Raw genomic sequence first — 15,622 nt, 5'->3', positions numbered from 1 at the left:
GACAATGCCCAGTCCTGTCTCCTACAATCCAAGACTTTCTTCAAGACTATCAACTTAACCTCTACCTTCTGCAGGACACCTTTTCCAGTGGCGCCTCCCCCCGCCCCAAGCTGCTGGTGTCTTCCTTCTCAAATTACTTTCCATTGAATACTCAGACCTAGCTGTTGGCACTTTGTGTCCTCAATTAGACAGTGAGCTCCCGGAGGGTAAGAACCGAGTTTTTGTTTTTCTTAGTATCCTCGGCGCAGAGTACAGCGTTAAGCGCAGTTTATAAATGCTCGTTGATTGACGGACTGGAGCTTGAGGTTGGCGGGGGGTGGGGGGTGAGTGCGGCATTTATCAGAGGACAAGAACCCATCGATTTCTCGGGCCCTAGGTGAGGCTGGACCAAAAGCAGCCAAAACTCTACAGGAGAAAAAAGCCCTAGGGAAGTCCCATGGTCCCCGCCACTACATTCACTCTCTCCAGCAGCGGAAGCCCCGCCCGAGGGCCCGCCTCCCATTCAGCCTCAGGCCCGCCTCTTCCGCTTTCACTGTCTTCGGGAATCCAGCTAAGGACCTAGAGCTTACTTCCCATAACAAAGATGGCAGCGGCAGCCTCATCTGCCCAGAGTCTTGCCGCTTGAGAGACACGAAGGAGGGAGGGGAAGCCGGAGCGAGAGAGACACCCGAAAGAGGAGGGGGCGGGGGTTAAGGGGAGGAAGAAAGTCCTCTTCGCTCCATTTCTATGGCAACCCGGCTGGGTCCCGCAGGCCGTAGATCATGTCCGGGACGAGTGTCCTCTGGGCGTGGGGAACCTGTGGTATTTTTTTACCCCGTTTTTGCGACAGTCGGCGGTGAAAGTCACGCGGTTGGGCCGCTGTCAGCTGATATACTGCGCGGCGAAGAAGAGGCGGCCGCCACGCCACCAGCCGGCTTCTACCCGGCGGGCGCCCGAGGACTTCGGCGGAGCAGGAGCCGGAGCCCTCCGGCCCCGCCTGCGCATCTTTCCGCCTCGGTGTCCTCCTGCTGCTCTCATTCCCGGGGATTGGCGGCGGGGGTCGGGCCGACCCCGCGACGTGAGCTGAGACTTAGGAAGGTAAAGGAGTCTTCGGGGGTGTTTCTTGGCGCAGCCTGGGGGATGGATGGCTCTGCTGACCCGGGTGGGTCAGAGTTCAGAGGTCAGAAGACCGTTCTCCATCTGGGGAGCGGCCTGCCAGCTGTCACTGCTACCCGGCGTGCTCTCTTTCCCCCTCCCCCCCTATGCGGCTTTTTCCAGGTGGTTTGAGGCCGCTAGCCAAAGCACTGTGCCATGCATCCCGGGGACTTCGGTTCAGAGAACATGATCGAGTCTTTCCGGGGGGTCGCGTGGCTTTCTTTCTGGGCGAGTGTCACGTTTGTTTCTGGGGACTAGACATTGCAGTGTTTTCCTTGCAGTGGTTTTCGGATTCCAGGTGTTGAGCTGCTGTTGTGTTGGGGAGTGGTGGGTGGTAAAACGTCCTAAGTGGGCAAGTTGGATGGTGCCTTTGAGCAGTGCTGGCCTTGTCTTGGGGTATAGGTTTTAAAAGCCTGTTGGTGGTTTGGCCTCACCTAAGGCTGGAAAATTTGAGATAGTCCTCTGCCAAGTTTAAGATGTTTTCCACATTTTTCCTATTTGAGATGTTCATCAGTCTTGCCTTATAGCCATAGGACTGGGTGACATCTGACTCATTTGCTGATAGACTTAAGGTTTGTGAAGTTTTTATTTTGGGACCAGAGTCACCTTTGTTTTTTTATTTTGGGACCAGAGTCACCTTTGTTTTTTTAACTTTGAATTTTTACCTTATGATTTCTCTCTCCTTCCTTCCTTCCTTCCTTCCTTCCTTCCTTCCTTCCTTCCTTCCTTCCTTTGCTGGGCAATGAGGGTTAAGTGACTTGCCCAGGGTCACACAGCTAGTAAGTGTCAAGTGTCTGAGGCTGAATTTGAACTCAGGTCTTCCTGAATCCAGGGCCAGTGCTTTATCCACTGCACCACTTAGCTGCCCCCTTATGATTTATTTCTATCACTTGCTGTGCAATAGTCAAAGGTGCAGCTCGCTGGCCTGCCCCTACAGTCCTTCACAGAGGGAAGCTGTCTGTGGTAGAATAATTGCACACCCATGGTTTGGGGACGTGATAGAATAGGAGGAAAAGAGTGGACTTGGAGCTACTTAACTTCTCTGTGCCTCAGGTTCCTCATCTCTAAAATGAAGGGGTTTTACTGATGACCTCTCAGGTCCTTTCCAGCTGTAAATCTGTGATCCTTTGACTGTTGAATTTGGGTTTATTCAGTGACAGTGACAGTCACTGCTCTTCTATGTAACATTTGTTACGATTCATGGATCCAGAATTTATCTATTTAAATTATATTGTGAACTTAGGACTGCAGTCACTATATTCATTGTGAGAAATCTACCAAATTCTTGAAAAAAATTTTACATAGTTTTTTCACCATTTTCATAAGCTATTCAGTCACAATGTGAATATAGAAGTAAAATTTTAAGTAGTCCATTGAAGTATATGTATATGTATATATATATAATGCATTCATCATTAGAAACTGAATATTTGCTAAAATATCCAAAGTGAAGTCTTTTAGATTCAGCAAATTGAAAAAAAAAAGAAAAAAGACTGTCCTGAGAAGATACTTATTGCCACATAATTCTTCTCTAAATCAAATTTTACAGTATTCCTTATTGTGTAAAGTTCACTTCACTATGTTCATTTATTTATAAAAGTTGTAATGCATAACACATTGAAAAAGAACTAGGAGCAAAATTATTGTTGTTTGTTGACAGCTTAACTTAAGTTTTTATGAATGCTTGCTTTTGGATTGAAAACATTCAAAGAAGCTGTCCTTTGCTTGTATAATAACACTATACTTGTTTAACATACCTAGTATTCAGGGATACAGAGAGACTAATTTCTTTCAATTTCCTTTTTTAAATTTATTGTGATAGGTGGTTGTAGGAAGCATAGGATTACCTGTAAGATCATTTAATACGTACCACCTTGCTTTATGTATGAAGAGATTGAGACCTACAAGAGTTAAGTGACTTTCTTTTTGTCACAAGGTAGTAAGCTTAATGAAGATTTGAACCTAGATCTTATTCCAAAATGAATTTCCTCTTCATGCCAACATGCTATGTGGATAAACTATACTTCAGACATATACCATGGATACAGATTTGTTTTTTTGTGGGTTTTTTTTTTGGGGGGGTGAGTGTGTTTTTGTGGGGCAGTGAGGGTTAAATGACTTGCCCAGGGTCACACAGCTAGTAAGTGTCCAAGTGTCTAGGCTGAATTTGAACTCAGGTCTTCCTGAATCCAGGGTTGGTGCTTTATCCACTGAGCCACCTAGCTGCCTCCAATGGACACAGATTTAACAGAGATGGATTTTAAAAGATTGTGGAGTGATTATAAGCCAATCTAAGGAAGAAAGAGGTTGTACCTTGCATCATCTTAAACCATTATAAATTCTGAATATAGGTAAGATAGGTCTATATATAGAGTGTGGGAAAATTTTTTTCCATGTACATTATACCTAGAACTTCAGAATTATTTATGATTATATTTATTACTGGTTTCCTTATCCCGCATGTTATACTTTTGTTAAAGTTGGTTAATTATTTAGGGCATGGAGTTAATGTTGCCCAAACTGTAGTTAGTCCCTCATATTTGTACTCTTTTTTTGTTTTTGTTTTTGGTTTTGTTTTGTTTTTTGCAGGGCAATTGGGGTTAAGTGACTTGCCCAGGGTCACACAGCTGGTAATGTCAAGTGTCTGAGGTCGATTTGAACGCAGGTACTCCTGAATCCAGGGCCGGTGCTTTATCCACTGCGCCGCCTAGCCGCCCCCATATTTGTACTCTTAAAGCTCTTTTTAGTCCAGCCTCTCATTTGATCTTTATAGGACAGATAGCATTATGAGACATTATCATGTAGTGTCAGGAACACTGATTTAGAGTCAGAGCACTTGTACTAATCTCTCTGAGCCATCCATTTTCTTACTTTTAAAATGAGACTGATACTTGCAGTATTTATCACATAGTTGTTAATAAAATTCCTCGAAACTTTAAAGGTGCTATGTAAATGTGAGTTATTTCTAATTTGACATTTTCCACACATGTTATGCAATAAAGAGTTTTGCTTGGTTAGTGTGCCTGTAAGTAAGTCATGGGACACTGATCAATTCTATGTAGGAAAGAATTGTGAAGTACTGAGAGTTTACTTTGTGGAGGTCTTACAAGCTAGCAAACTGCCTGAAGTAGCATGAGTTTTCCTTGCTGATTACCAGTTTATCTTCATTCAGCCATTCTAATTCCTACTCCCTTCAAACTTGTTAGAATATTTCTGTTTTTGTTCACAGTTTGTGGATGACTAGTGCCCATCACGGTCAGCAGCGTGGTAGATTGTGCCAGTAGCTATCTTGTTCTTCATTTAACAGTTCCCTGAGCTGTTTTCATTAGGATTCATACCACATAGAGACATAAGAAGTCTCCTGTGAGTTGGAAAATGATAGAGTAAATCTGACCACAAAATCACTTTAAACCAGATAGAACCAACATGCTCTAGATGGTTTAAGAGGCCTCAATCAGGTCATCTGCCATAACTTATTGTTTTTTTGTGTTTTTTTTTGCTGGCAATGGGGGTTAAGTGACTGCCCAGGGTCACACAGCTATAAGTGTCAAGTGTCTGAGGCCAGATTTGAACTCAGATACTCCTGAATCCAGGGGCCGGTGCTCTATCTGCTGCGCCACCTAGCTGCCCCTCTAGTCAACTCTTAAAAACTGTGTAAGATGTAGACCATGGGTATTACCTGCATTGGTAAGAGGGAGTTTTCCTTACTTGGGAATTTCCAGTACCAATGAATAACAGTCCAGGTCCTGTCCATTTCTTATGCTTTCCTTTAGTTTCTTGATGACTTACATTTCTTTCTCTTCTCTTCTTTTCTTTTCTGTTCTTTTGTTCTTTTGTTTGTTTTGAAAATTGCTTGTTCTTTCCTTTGAATATTCACTTTAACTATTGGGAATGGCTTCCTGTTCTTATATATAATATATATATATATATATATACACACATTATTTCCTTATATATTTTAGATATCGGACTTTTCAGAAATGTGATATAAGGTTTTTTCGTCAGCATCATGTTTTCATCTTTCCCCAGGTTATTGGTTTTAATTTGTGTAAAAGCTTTAAAATTTTATGTAATTAGATTTTGTTTTGTGATCATATTGATCCCTTGTTTGTTTTATGAATGAGGAGATATTATGGTAATGGCAAATGAAATACAAACACTTAGATGTGTTGGCAGCTCACTGAAGCTCAGTAATCAGCAGTTTTATGTGGCTGCTAAAAGTTAATGTTACTGTAATCGTAGGATGCATTAATAGAAATAGGTTTTCTTCTCCTTTCTGCTGCACTGGTCAAGAACAGTACACAGGATATTTGGTTCAGTTCTGGATTCATTTCAGGAAGGATATTAACTGTTATAGGGCTAGCGTACATCTGGGTACATCAAAAAATCTCCTTGAGAAACTAAACCAAAGGCCACTCTCCCCCACCCCTCGGAGATGGGATTGGTTGTGGCTACTGCCTTTGTGGCTTGAGGGAGCGTGAGATGGTTTGAGAGATCTAGAGCCTCCCCTCACCCAACTTTCCCCCCAGCCATCACTAGTGGGCGATAGTCCTCCCCCAATAGGGGAACTTTCCATAGTCAGATGATCACCTCATCGACCTCTATAAAAGTATCTGCCTGTCTCCTGCTTGAGGAGATAGGTATCTCAAAGCTACGTCTCTGTGCTATGCCTTCTCCCCATGCTGTGCCACCTAGCTGCCCCCTACTGATAACATTTTAAAATATAGTTAATTACCAAGCCAATGAACGATGTTTAATGAGGTTATGCTTGTACTTCCATCTAACATGGTAGGGCCTTTTTTTTTTTTTGCAGGGCAGTGGGGTTAAGTGACTTTGCCCAGGGTCACACAGCTAGTAAGGGTCAAGCGTCTGAGGCGGATTTGACTCAGGTACTTCCGAATCCAGGGCCAGTGCTTTATCCACTGTGCCACCTAGCTCCCTCCAAGGCATATTTTTTTTTTTTTTTTGCAGAGGATCCATCTACTTGTTGTGGATCTTCTAGATCACTTGAAAGGGAAGGGAGTAACATTGATATAGCACCTACTATGTGTCAGGCACTGTGCTAATAAGCACTTTTACAATTTTATCTCATTTAATTTTTATAAAACCCTTCAAGGTAAGTTGTTATTATCTGCATTTTACAGTTGAGGAACTGAGGCAAGCAGGTTAAGTGACAGGTCACACAGCTATAAGTATCTGAGCCATATTTGAACTCAGGTCTTCCTGACTCCAGGCCCAGTGCTCTAGCCACTGTGTGACCAGCCTGCTTCTATAATGAATTTTGTATACCTTTAATACCACTGGTGCTAATGACTACCTGATCTTCCTGTGCTATTCTTGTTCCTTTTCTGGTGCATATACCTCACTAATAAAACCCTTTAAACTACTTTCCCTGCACAGCTTTTCATTAGTACTTCTCAGTAGTGCGACTACTTTATGCCTCTGTGTCTTTCTTAGTCCTTTGAGTGACCTGCAACTGAAGTTCTTGGAAGATAGTGCCTTATAGCATCACTGGAGGAAATAGGTTTTAATGATTTGTTTTTTAAAACCACTGTCACTTCCAGCGCCTCCTGGCTTCACAACATAATTACACCTTATAAAAAAGTACAGTATAGTCAAGCAAGATAACACAACACATTAACCAAGTCCAAAAACATATGCTTGATTCTATAATCTCTACTTAACCACCTCTGTGCCAGAAGCTAGGAAGTATACTTCACCATTACATTGAAATTTTGATTGAATAATACATTGATCATAGTTCTGAAGGCTTTTAGTGGTATGTTTCTTTTTATTAATATGGTCCTTTTGTGGCTTCCACTTAGTTTACATATGAACCACACAAAGTTTCCTTTGAATTTAAAATTTTTTTCATCATTTTTTGGCACAATAATGTGCTATTATTCACACAGAACAGTTTGGTCAGCCATTCCCCAGACATCACGTGGTTTCTAGTTCTTTGCTTCTTTGAAAGTATTGCTATAAATATTTTTTATAATTTTGGAACCTTTTTCCTCTGTCTTTGAACTCCTTGGTGTATATGCCTCCTGTGCTGTCATGAGGTCAGAAAGTATGTACAGTTTAGTGACTTTGAGGTTATTATGCCAGATTGTTTTTCAGAATGGTGATATACCAAATAAAAGGTTTACCAACATTGTATTAGTATGTCTGTCTTCCTATACTTCTTCCAACATTTACATTTTAATTTTCTGTTATCTTTCGCAATCTGATGGATGTGAGTTGAAAACTTCAGTTATTTTAATTTGCATTTCTCTATTAAAGATTGGAATATTCAACTATATAGATAAGAAATGGTCATATTCTTATCTTGCCATGACCCACAAATGTTTACAATTTCACATTCATGAACTCCAAAAGTCCTTACCCTGATTATAATCTTTTTATCATCCATCTTTCTTATACCGTACAACTGTTAGTACTGTTCTTCATCCTTACCATGATCTCCAATCCCTTATACCTTTGTTTTTCGAAGGTCATCACCCTTATACTGCCATATTCTCCTTCCTTCCCAATCTCAACTCCTTGGTGAACCAATATTATACCATCATTTTATTCTGAAATTACTTCACCCCCCCCCCCCCCCCCCCCCCCCCCCCCCCTCCCCTGCTTTTCCCCTTCTCCTGGTACCTTATCAGACTCTAATCCTGGATCATTTCCATTATATACCTCCTTCACTCCCATTTAGTGTGATGCTGATTGGAGCTGCTAGGAACTTACACATTTTCCTTGATTGGATTCACTACAGTTTTGTATTATCTAATCTTAGCTAGTCTTCTGTTGTTAGTTCTTTTACTCCTTCCTTATTGATTCTCTGTTCTAATCACATAAGTATCTATTACAAACCAGAGTCTGATCTCTTCCTGACTCCCGTAGCACTCCCTCACTCACTCTCAGTTTAGCATGTCACCTCATACTTTAAAGAAAAAACTGAGATAATTCACTGGTTGTCTTGTCCCCCCTTCCTCCCCCAATGTATCTCATCTGACAGCATCTTTCACTGTCTCTTTTTCTGTTCCAGTCTCTGATAATGACTGACCTTTTTTCTTACCCAGGCTCTTCCTCTATAGGAACCTTTGTTTGCATCACTTCCTTCCTCCCACCCCCCAACAAATTGCCCTCACTATCATCCATACAGTGAAATTTTCAGTCTCTCCTTGCTACCTATAAACACTACTAAGTCTTCTCCTATCCTTAAAACCCCTCACTTAATCCTACCTCTCTGCTAGCTATCTTTCTACAACTCTCATCCCTTTCTTTGCAACTTCCTCAAAAAAATCTGTCTATACTTTGTGCTTTCACTTCCTCTCCTTCAGTCTTTTCACCCTCATCATTAAACTGCCTTTTCAAAGTTACAATAACTTTCTTTCTTTTCTTTTCTTTCTTTTTTTTTTGTGGGGCAATGAGGTTAAGTGACTTGCCCAGGTCACACAGCTAGTAGCATCTAGTGTCTGAGGGCTGGATTTGAACTCAGGTCCTCTTGAATCCAAGGCCCGTGCTTTATCCACTGTGTCACCTAGCTGCCTCAGTTACTTTTTTAAAGACATTTTAATTAGAAAGTTTACTTTGAAAATAACGGTATGTAAAATTAACATTTCCATATATAATGTTGAAAAGAGATTTTACATGAAACTGAATCTAGTATTCACAGCTTGCTCGTTACTTTCAAATATATAATAAATTCAATGTGTAACTTTCCAAGTTGTCTTTCTTGTCTTTTTCCTTCTGCCCTCTCTTCTGTTTCATTTAAAAAAAAATGCTTAAAGATCCTGTTGCGTCCCTCCTCCTCTCTTCCCTCCCTGTCTCCCTTGTTCCCTTTTTCTCTCCTCCCTTCCTCCTTTCCCCTTTCCTTTTCTCCTTCTGACATTCTTTCTATCATTTCCTCTCTTCATTCCTTGTTTGGGGGGAAAAAACCTTAGCAAAACAAAACCCTTGTAACAAATATGCATGTCAAGTAAAACAAATCCCTGTATTGGTCCCATTTGTAAATATATGTCTCATTCTGCATTTTAATAAACCATAACTACTACCGTGTCAGGAGTTGAATAGCATGTTTCACCATTAGTTCTCTAGAACTGTGATTATCAAGTTTCTCTCAGAGGTTGTTTTTTTTCTGTATAATGAGTTGTCACTGTATACATTGTTCCCATTGTTCTCAGTTTCCTCTGTATCAGTTTCCATGCAAGTCTGCCCAGAGTTCTCTAAAACTATCCCTTTTGTCTTCCCCTTCTTCATTTTACACTACACCAAATTGGCCTTCTCTCTAGTCCAAACTCACTATACTCCATTTCCTATCTCAGCGTTTTGCACCTGATCACCCTGTGTGCTTGGAATGCATTCCCTCCTTACCTTTACTTCCGGAGAGTTCCTTTCTTCATTTGAGATGTGGATTAGGTACCATCTTTCTTTTTCTTTTTTCTTTTGAAGCCTTTCCTGATTTCCCTCCTCCTCCCACCCTAAGCCTTAGTACTCTCTCCTAAACTACATTATTTAGTTTCTATGTATGTTTGTGTATGTAATGTAATACACACGTTTATATAACTTTCTTTTTATGCTACGCATACTTTATTTTTGTTTTTTTGTTTTTTGTGAGGCAATTGGGGTTAAGTGACTTGCCCAGGGTCCACACAGCTATAAGTGTTTAAGTGTCGTGAGGCCGATTGAACTCAGGTACTCTTGATCTCCGGGGCCGGTGCTCTATCCACTGTGCCACCTAGCCGCCCTACTATGCATACTTTAAAACTTAAAATATTTTTATTTATTTTGTTAAAATGTTTCCCAATTGCAAGTAAAATTTTTTAAACAATAATTAAAAAAATTTTGAGTTCCAAATCCCTTCCTCTTACCTCCCTTCCTTGAGAAAGCAAATCATTTTACACTCGAAAAGCCACTGCATATACTTTTATATGACTTCATTGTCTCCCTTATTAGAATGTAAGCTCATTTTGAGTCAGGACTTTGAGCTTCTTTCCTTGTATTTGGATCCCTGTTGTTTTGTGTAGAATCTGGCTTAATAGTTGTTAATGGATAATCATTTCTTATAGGAAATCATTATTTTGTTACTTTTATATCCTATAACTTGTTCCACCAGACTGTAGAGTACCTTTGTACTGGCTATTCCTTTTGCTTAAAATTTTCTGACTCTTAAGAGTACCTGGCTTCCTTCAAGACTCAACTAAAATCCTACCTTTTAGAGTTGACTTTCTTGCTCCTTTCTCCTCCTCTTCCCCCCAGCTTCTAGAGACTTCCTCTCGGTTTTACCTTTCTACGCACTCTATATGTATCTTGTCTGTATCTTATTATTTATATGTTGTTTCCTGGCTAGAAATGTAAGCTCCTTGAAGTCAGGGACTATTTTTTGCTGTACAATACCTGGAATGTAGTAAACACTTATAAATGCTCACTGACTGATTGATTATTGATAGTTTTAATTTCTTCTTTGTGGACTGCTTTTCCATATTCTTAAATATTTATTTGGGAATGTTTTTTATTCCTATAGCTATATCACAATTCCTAATGTAGTTTTGATATATATTTTTATCAGGGAAATTTCTCTCCAGGATTTTTCCCTATTAAATGCATCTTATTCTATCTGTATTTATTTTGTTTATGCAAAAGAGTTTCAATTTTATGTAATTGAAATTCCTTTTATTTTTAAGGTCATTATATACATAATTTAGTTTAATCATCCTTTGGCTATGGTTTTATTAAGTACTGCCTTCCTTTATACTTTAATTTTTTTTGTCCTCAAGAGCTTACATTTTTTTTCTGATAAAAGAATTTTTATTTTTTTCCATTACATGGAAAGATAGTTCTCAACATTTTTTATACAAGCTTCCATTTCAGATTTTTCTCCCTCCCTCCCCCCTGTCCCTAGACAGCAGGTAATCTGATATAGGTTTTATATCTATATCTATATCTGTAGATATAGATATAGATATACATACATACACACATACATATGCACTCACATGTATATATGTGTGTATAATATATATTATAACATTAAACATATTTCTGCATTAGTCATGTTTATAAGAGAAGAATCAGAGCAATGATGAAAAACCTCAAAATAGAAAAACAACAGCACCAAAACCAAAAGAAATAGTATGATTCAATCAGCATCCATACTCCACAGTTCTTTTTTTTTTTTTTTCTGGATTTGGAGATCCCCTTCCATCATGAGTCCCCTGGAACACTTCATTGCATTGGGTGAGAAGAATCTAGTCCATTAAAGTTGATCAACACACATGTTGATGATACTGTGTACAATGTTCTTCTGGTTCTGCTCATCTCACTCATCAGTTCATGCAAGTTATACTTTAATTTTTTTAAATGATATAATCTTAAATATTTAAAGTGTGTCCTCTTGGCACTTACTGTGGTCTATGGTAATAAGAAATTGTTCCGAACATGTCTGTCCACATTACTTTCCAGTTTGAGGTGTTTTCATTTTTGTTTTGGACTGGACTGTGATTTTCACTGGTATAGGGAACTCCAAATAAGAAATTCCTTTACCAAGCAGACTATCATCTACTTTTAAATGTATAATTTTGGGGCAGCTAGGGTGGCGCAGTGGATAGAGCACTGGCCCCTAGGTCAGAGTACCTGAGTTCAAATCCGGCCTCAGACACTTAACACTAGCTGTGTGACCCTGGGCAAGTCACTTAACCCCAATTGCCCTCACCAAAAAAAAAAAAAGTATAATTTTAAAGAGTTCACTTGGGCATTCAAAGGTTAAGTTTCTTGCTTAAGGTTATAACTAGGCAATATAAATCAGAGGAGGGACTTCAGTACATCCTGTCTTAACCATGAGGCTACTCTATCTTTGCTTTTCAGTTGGCCTGGAAGATTTCTTGAATTCATAGACCTTACCTCAAGAGCTGATAGGCTAAGATTTCTCAAAGACTATACCACTATGTTTGATTGCTTCTAGATCTTGCTTACCTAATATGATTTATTAAAGAACTTTTAAAAAGTACCAAATAGTTAAGAAAAGTATTGCTTTATGGTAGCGTTGAGGTTTAGTAATGTACGGTCCCTTTTATTTCTGTTTAGAAAATCCTTGAGGCTCTTGACCTTTTGTTCCTCCAGATGAATTGTGTTATTAGAATTAGCTCTATAAAGAAATCCCTTGTGGTTTGGTATGACATTAAATCTGTGAAGTTAATTGAGGTGGTAATATAGTTTTATTATATTGGCATGTCCAACTATGAAAAATTCATGTCTTTTCAGTTGTTTAAATCTTCTTCTTCTGTAAAGGAGTCATTTTTAGTTATGCTCACATAAGTCCTGAGTATGTTTTGTAGATAGTCTAATGGATCTATTATCTCATAGCTTCAGAAGTTCCCGCATTGTTGCAGGATCACACTACATCCCTGCTCACTCATTCTTTCCATGACCTCTCATAATTGTGCCATAGCATGCTAGAGGCTTCCTCATTTCTCCTGATGTGAGGATTCCAGTGAGCACTTTGGCTGTCTACCTGTCATCGATTATCATGCAACCAGCGCTTTTCCTTCTCATATGTTTCATTGATGACATTTTTTATTCTGTTCCTCATCAGAGTTCCTCACTGGTTATATGTTGTGGTCAACTCATAATAGCTATGTACCTTTGCATTGCTGCCCATGTGATATTCATTTTTAATTTTCTGGAGACTGTTGTATTACATATTTTGTTGCCATCTAGTATTACTGATTGAATTGTTTCTATTAAAAAGCTGGCTTTAGAAGCTTGGGGCCAGTTATTGGAGCTTAGCAGTTTCCAATGACAATCCAGTCTCCATTCCTTCTCTTTTCAAGTCTCAATTGTTGTATGTACTGTATGTCCCAGATGTATGTGTATTCCCAAAAAGCCATAGAAGTTATCTATGCAAATTCATGTTATATTCTTACACTGACAGTTTTTCCACTTCATCCTTTGTGTGGATGGTCGAGCCAAACTCAGTCTTTGAGTGATTACACCTATCTTTTAGGAGACTCCTCTGGGCTCTGGAGCTTAATATAATCAGCAAATTGTCATTGACAAACAAGTGACTAGAGGACCTCCTCATGCAAAATGAATTCCTTTTTAATGTGTGGTGTGTGTGGATTTCCTCCTTCACAGTGGGAAACATCTTTGGCAAGCACCCATTTACCTGGTTTTTGTTTTTAGGACTTTTGGATTGGAGGGTCATTGAGCATGGATACTTCTATTTTTCTGTCCTTCATGGAATCTTGAATGATTTTTGAAGTATGAATGAAGGTACCTTGTAGTGAATTAGCCTGTTGGTTGATTGTTCTATCAAATCAAATGCTTTTTCATAACCACAAATAATAAACATAGTAGAATCTGTTTTCCGTGTCCTTAGTTGATTATGACATGGTAGATGTTTCATTATTGTGTTTTATTTATGAAAGCCTGCTTATTCCCCTATGAGTACCTTTTAGATACTTTCCCAAAGTCATGTATACATTGATGAGTAAGTAAACATTTGGTTAGTAGTTATTAGCATTCTTTTGGTTGCCTTTGGGGGGATATTAATTAGGTCCTAGGATTTTTCCATATCTTTGTTATTTTCTCCTTTTTCAGATACCTTGTATGTTGGTCATTCAGTACCTTCATAATTGTGTAGCTTCTAGCACAGATCTCTTCTATATGGTCATTGGTCTAGTCTTTGCTTTTCCCATCTTCCTTCTCTAAAGTGCCATTTCTTCCTCCTTTATATAAACATAGTTGAGACTGTGATGTTAGGGTCCAAATATGGTAGTACCAATGTCCTTGTTGGAGAAAATTCTTACTTTTTTTTATCAGTATTTTCCATGTTTTAAAATTTAGTGGCACGCTCCATTTCATCCTTAAACTTCATTCAGTTTGTAGATATTTTGAATGAAATTTCTTTTTTTTATATTCTCCTGCTGGATTTGTTAGTAGTATGAAGAAAACTTATTTAGAATTTTTATTTCCAAATTACATGTAAAAAACAAGTTGTGGCAATCAATGTTTTAAAAACTTCATGTTCCAAGTTATATGCAGAAAACTTGATTTTTGTGTATTTCTTTTGTATCTTGCCACTTCACTAAAGTTACTGCTTTTTTTGCTTATTTTTTCATTGAATAATTCTTTTGGGTCATATTGCTTATTTAATAAAAAAACCATATTTTCTTTTTGTCTTCTGACAGATTATCCCAATAGTTATCCTCTTCCCTCTTTGTCATTTTCTCTTTACTGATTTCTTTCTTGCTGCCTACAGATATACCTTATGAAAATTTACCTTAAGATTCTCTTAATAAGAAATGTATTTCTTCATTGTACAGAGTGGGCCAAAAGTTAGGAATATTTAATAACTCTTTTATTTTTTGTTTTAAATTTACAATACCATAGCATCATATATAGTATATATATGTTTGTGTGTGTGTATATACACACATATATACACATACACACACATACACAACCATATATATGAACTTACATTACATGTGAAAAACCAAATCTTATAAGTGGCAAAAAAATAAAGAAAAATAATTTTCAATGTTACTAAAATGTTAGACACCTTTGTGACTTTTGGTCTGCACTGTATTTGGAATTTACTCTTAATTAATCATATTTTAAGCCTTTCTGCCAGAGATGATGGGCAAAGGTGTCTAATTGCTCTTTGTTTTGAATGTGTTTTGCCTAAGCATTGCAGGAGCTGCCACTTGGATCCTTCAGTGCTTAACCTAGGCTGAGACTGGAGGGCCCGTAAGAAGCCATGCTGTGCTCTCAGAGTACAACCTGGAGTAGAGTAGCCAGCAATCCTGATTGAGAATAGCTTCTTGGCCCTGTTCTCTTTCACATTATTGGTCTAGGGCATTGAGGAAGGAATGATATCTTGGACAGGACCACTGAGCCTGGGATCTAAGTATTCCGTCTCTTGTGTAGTCTGTGCCATAGCTGAGTAGAGATGCTGGTGGTCTTCAGCTTATATCCCTTTCTCTCCTGAACTGATACTCTGCTAGTTGCAGTTTTTTTCCTTTCATAGTCTTGGATAAAGTGGTTGGTCCTAGGCTCTGACTCCTCCTGAAATCCCTGGTTGGAACTATGCAAGTGTTCCTGTCACTGCTCTCTGGATGGAGTGACTAGTTCTATGCTCTGATCTCTGTGACATTCGCTGAATAGGAATGGACTAGGTACTTACTGAATGTACTACTCCTCTCTTTGTGGCAAAGCCCCATTCACTACAAGAATACTTATTGACCTTTGTTTCAGGAAGGAACTTGAGGTTCTTAAAAGCACTGAACAGATTTCAGGGACAACCCTTCCTACCCTTAGTGCTCATTGTCAGTTTGTAGTGGCTGTATATACACTGATGAACCAGCTCATCCAACTATATATCAGAGTTCACACAACAGATATTATTTTGAAGCTTGGTTTTTCATGTGTGGACAGTTAGGCCAAATTCTTCTGAATGCTTTTTCATCTCCCTTAGGGAACTCGGTGTCATCAA

General features: G+C 38.9%; 1 protein-coding gene across 2 annotated transcripts in view; it reads left to right on the top strand.

Moving 5' to 3' along the window:
- The first annotated feature begins 871 nt into the window (after positions 1 to 871).
- WDR7 (WD repeat domain 7) overlaps positions 872 to 15,622 on the top strand; it is a 454,202-nt gene continuing 439,451 nt past the window's right edge. The window contains exon 1 of one of the 2 annotated variants that reach the window (XM_043964540.1): positions 872 to 1,077. The gene's annotated coding sequence lies outside the window, so the exon portion shown is untranslated. The remainder of the gene's footprint in view (positions 1,078 to 15,622) is intronic. The other variant, XM_043964532.1, reaches the window with a different exon arrangement.

This window comes from Dromiciops gliroides, chromosome 1 (genome assembly GCF_019393635.1).
Source record: "Dromiciops gliroides isolate mDroGli1 chromosome 1, mDroGli1.pri, whole genome shotgun sequence".
NCBI lineage: Eukaryota > Metazoa > Chordata > Mammalia > Microbiotheria > Microbiotheriidae > Dromiciops > Dromiciops gliroides.
Note: the sequence above shows the minus strand (reverse complement) of the source record. Positions and strands in the feature narration are given on the sequence as shown.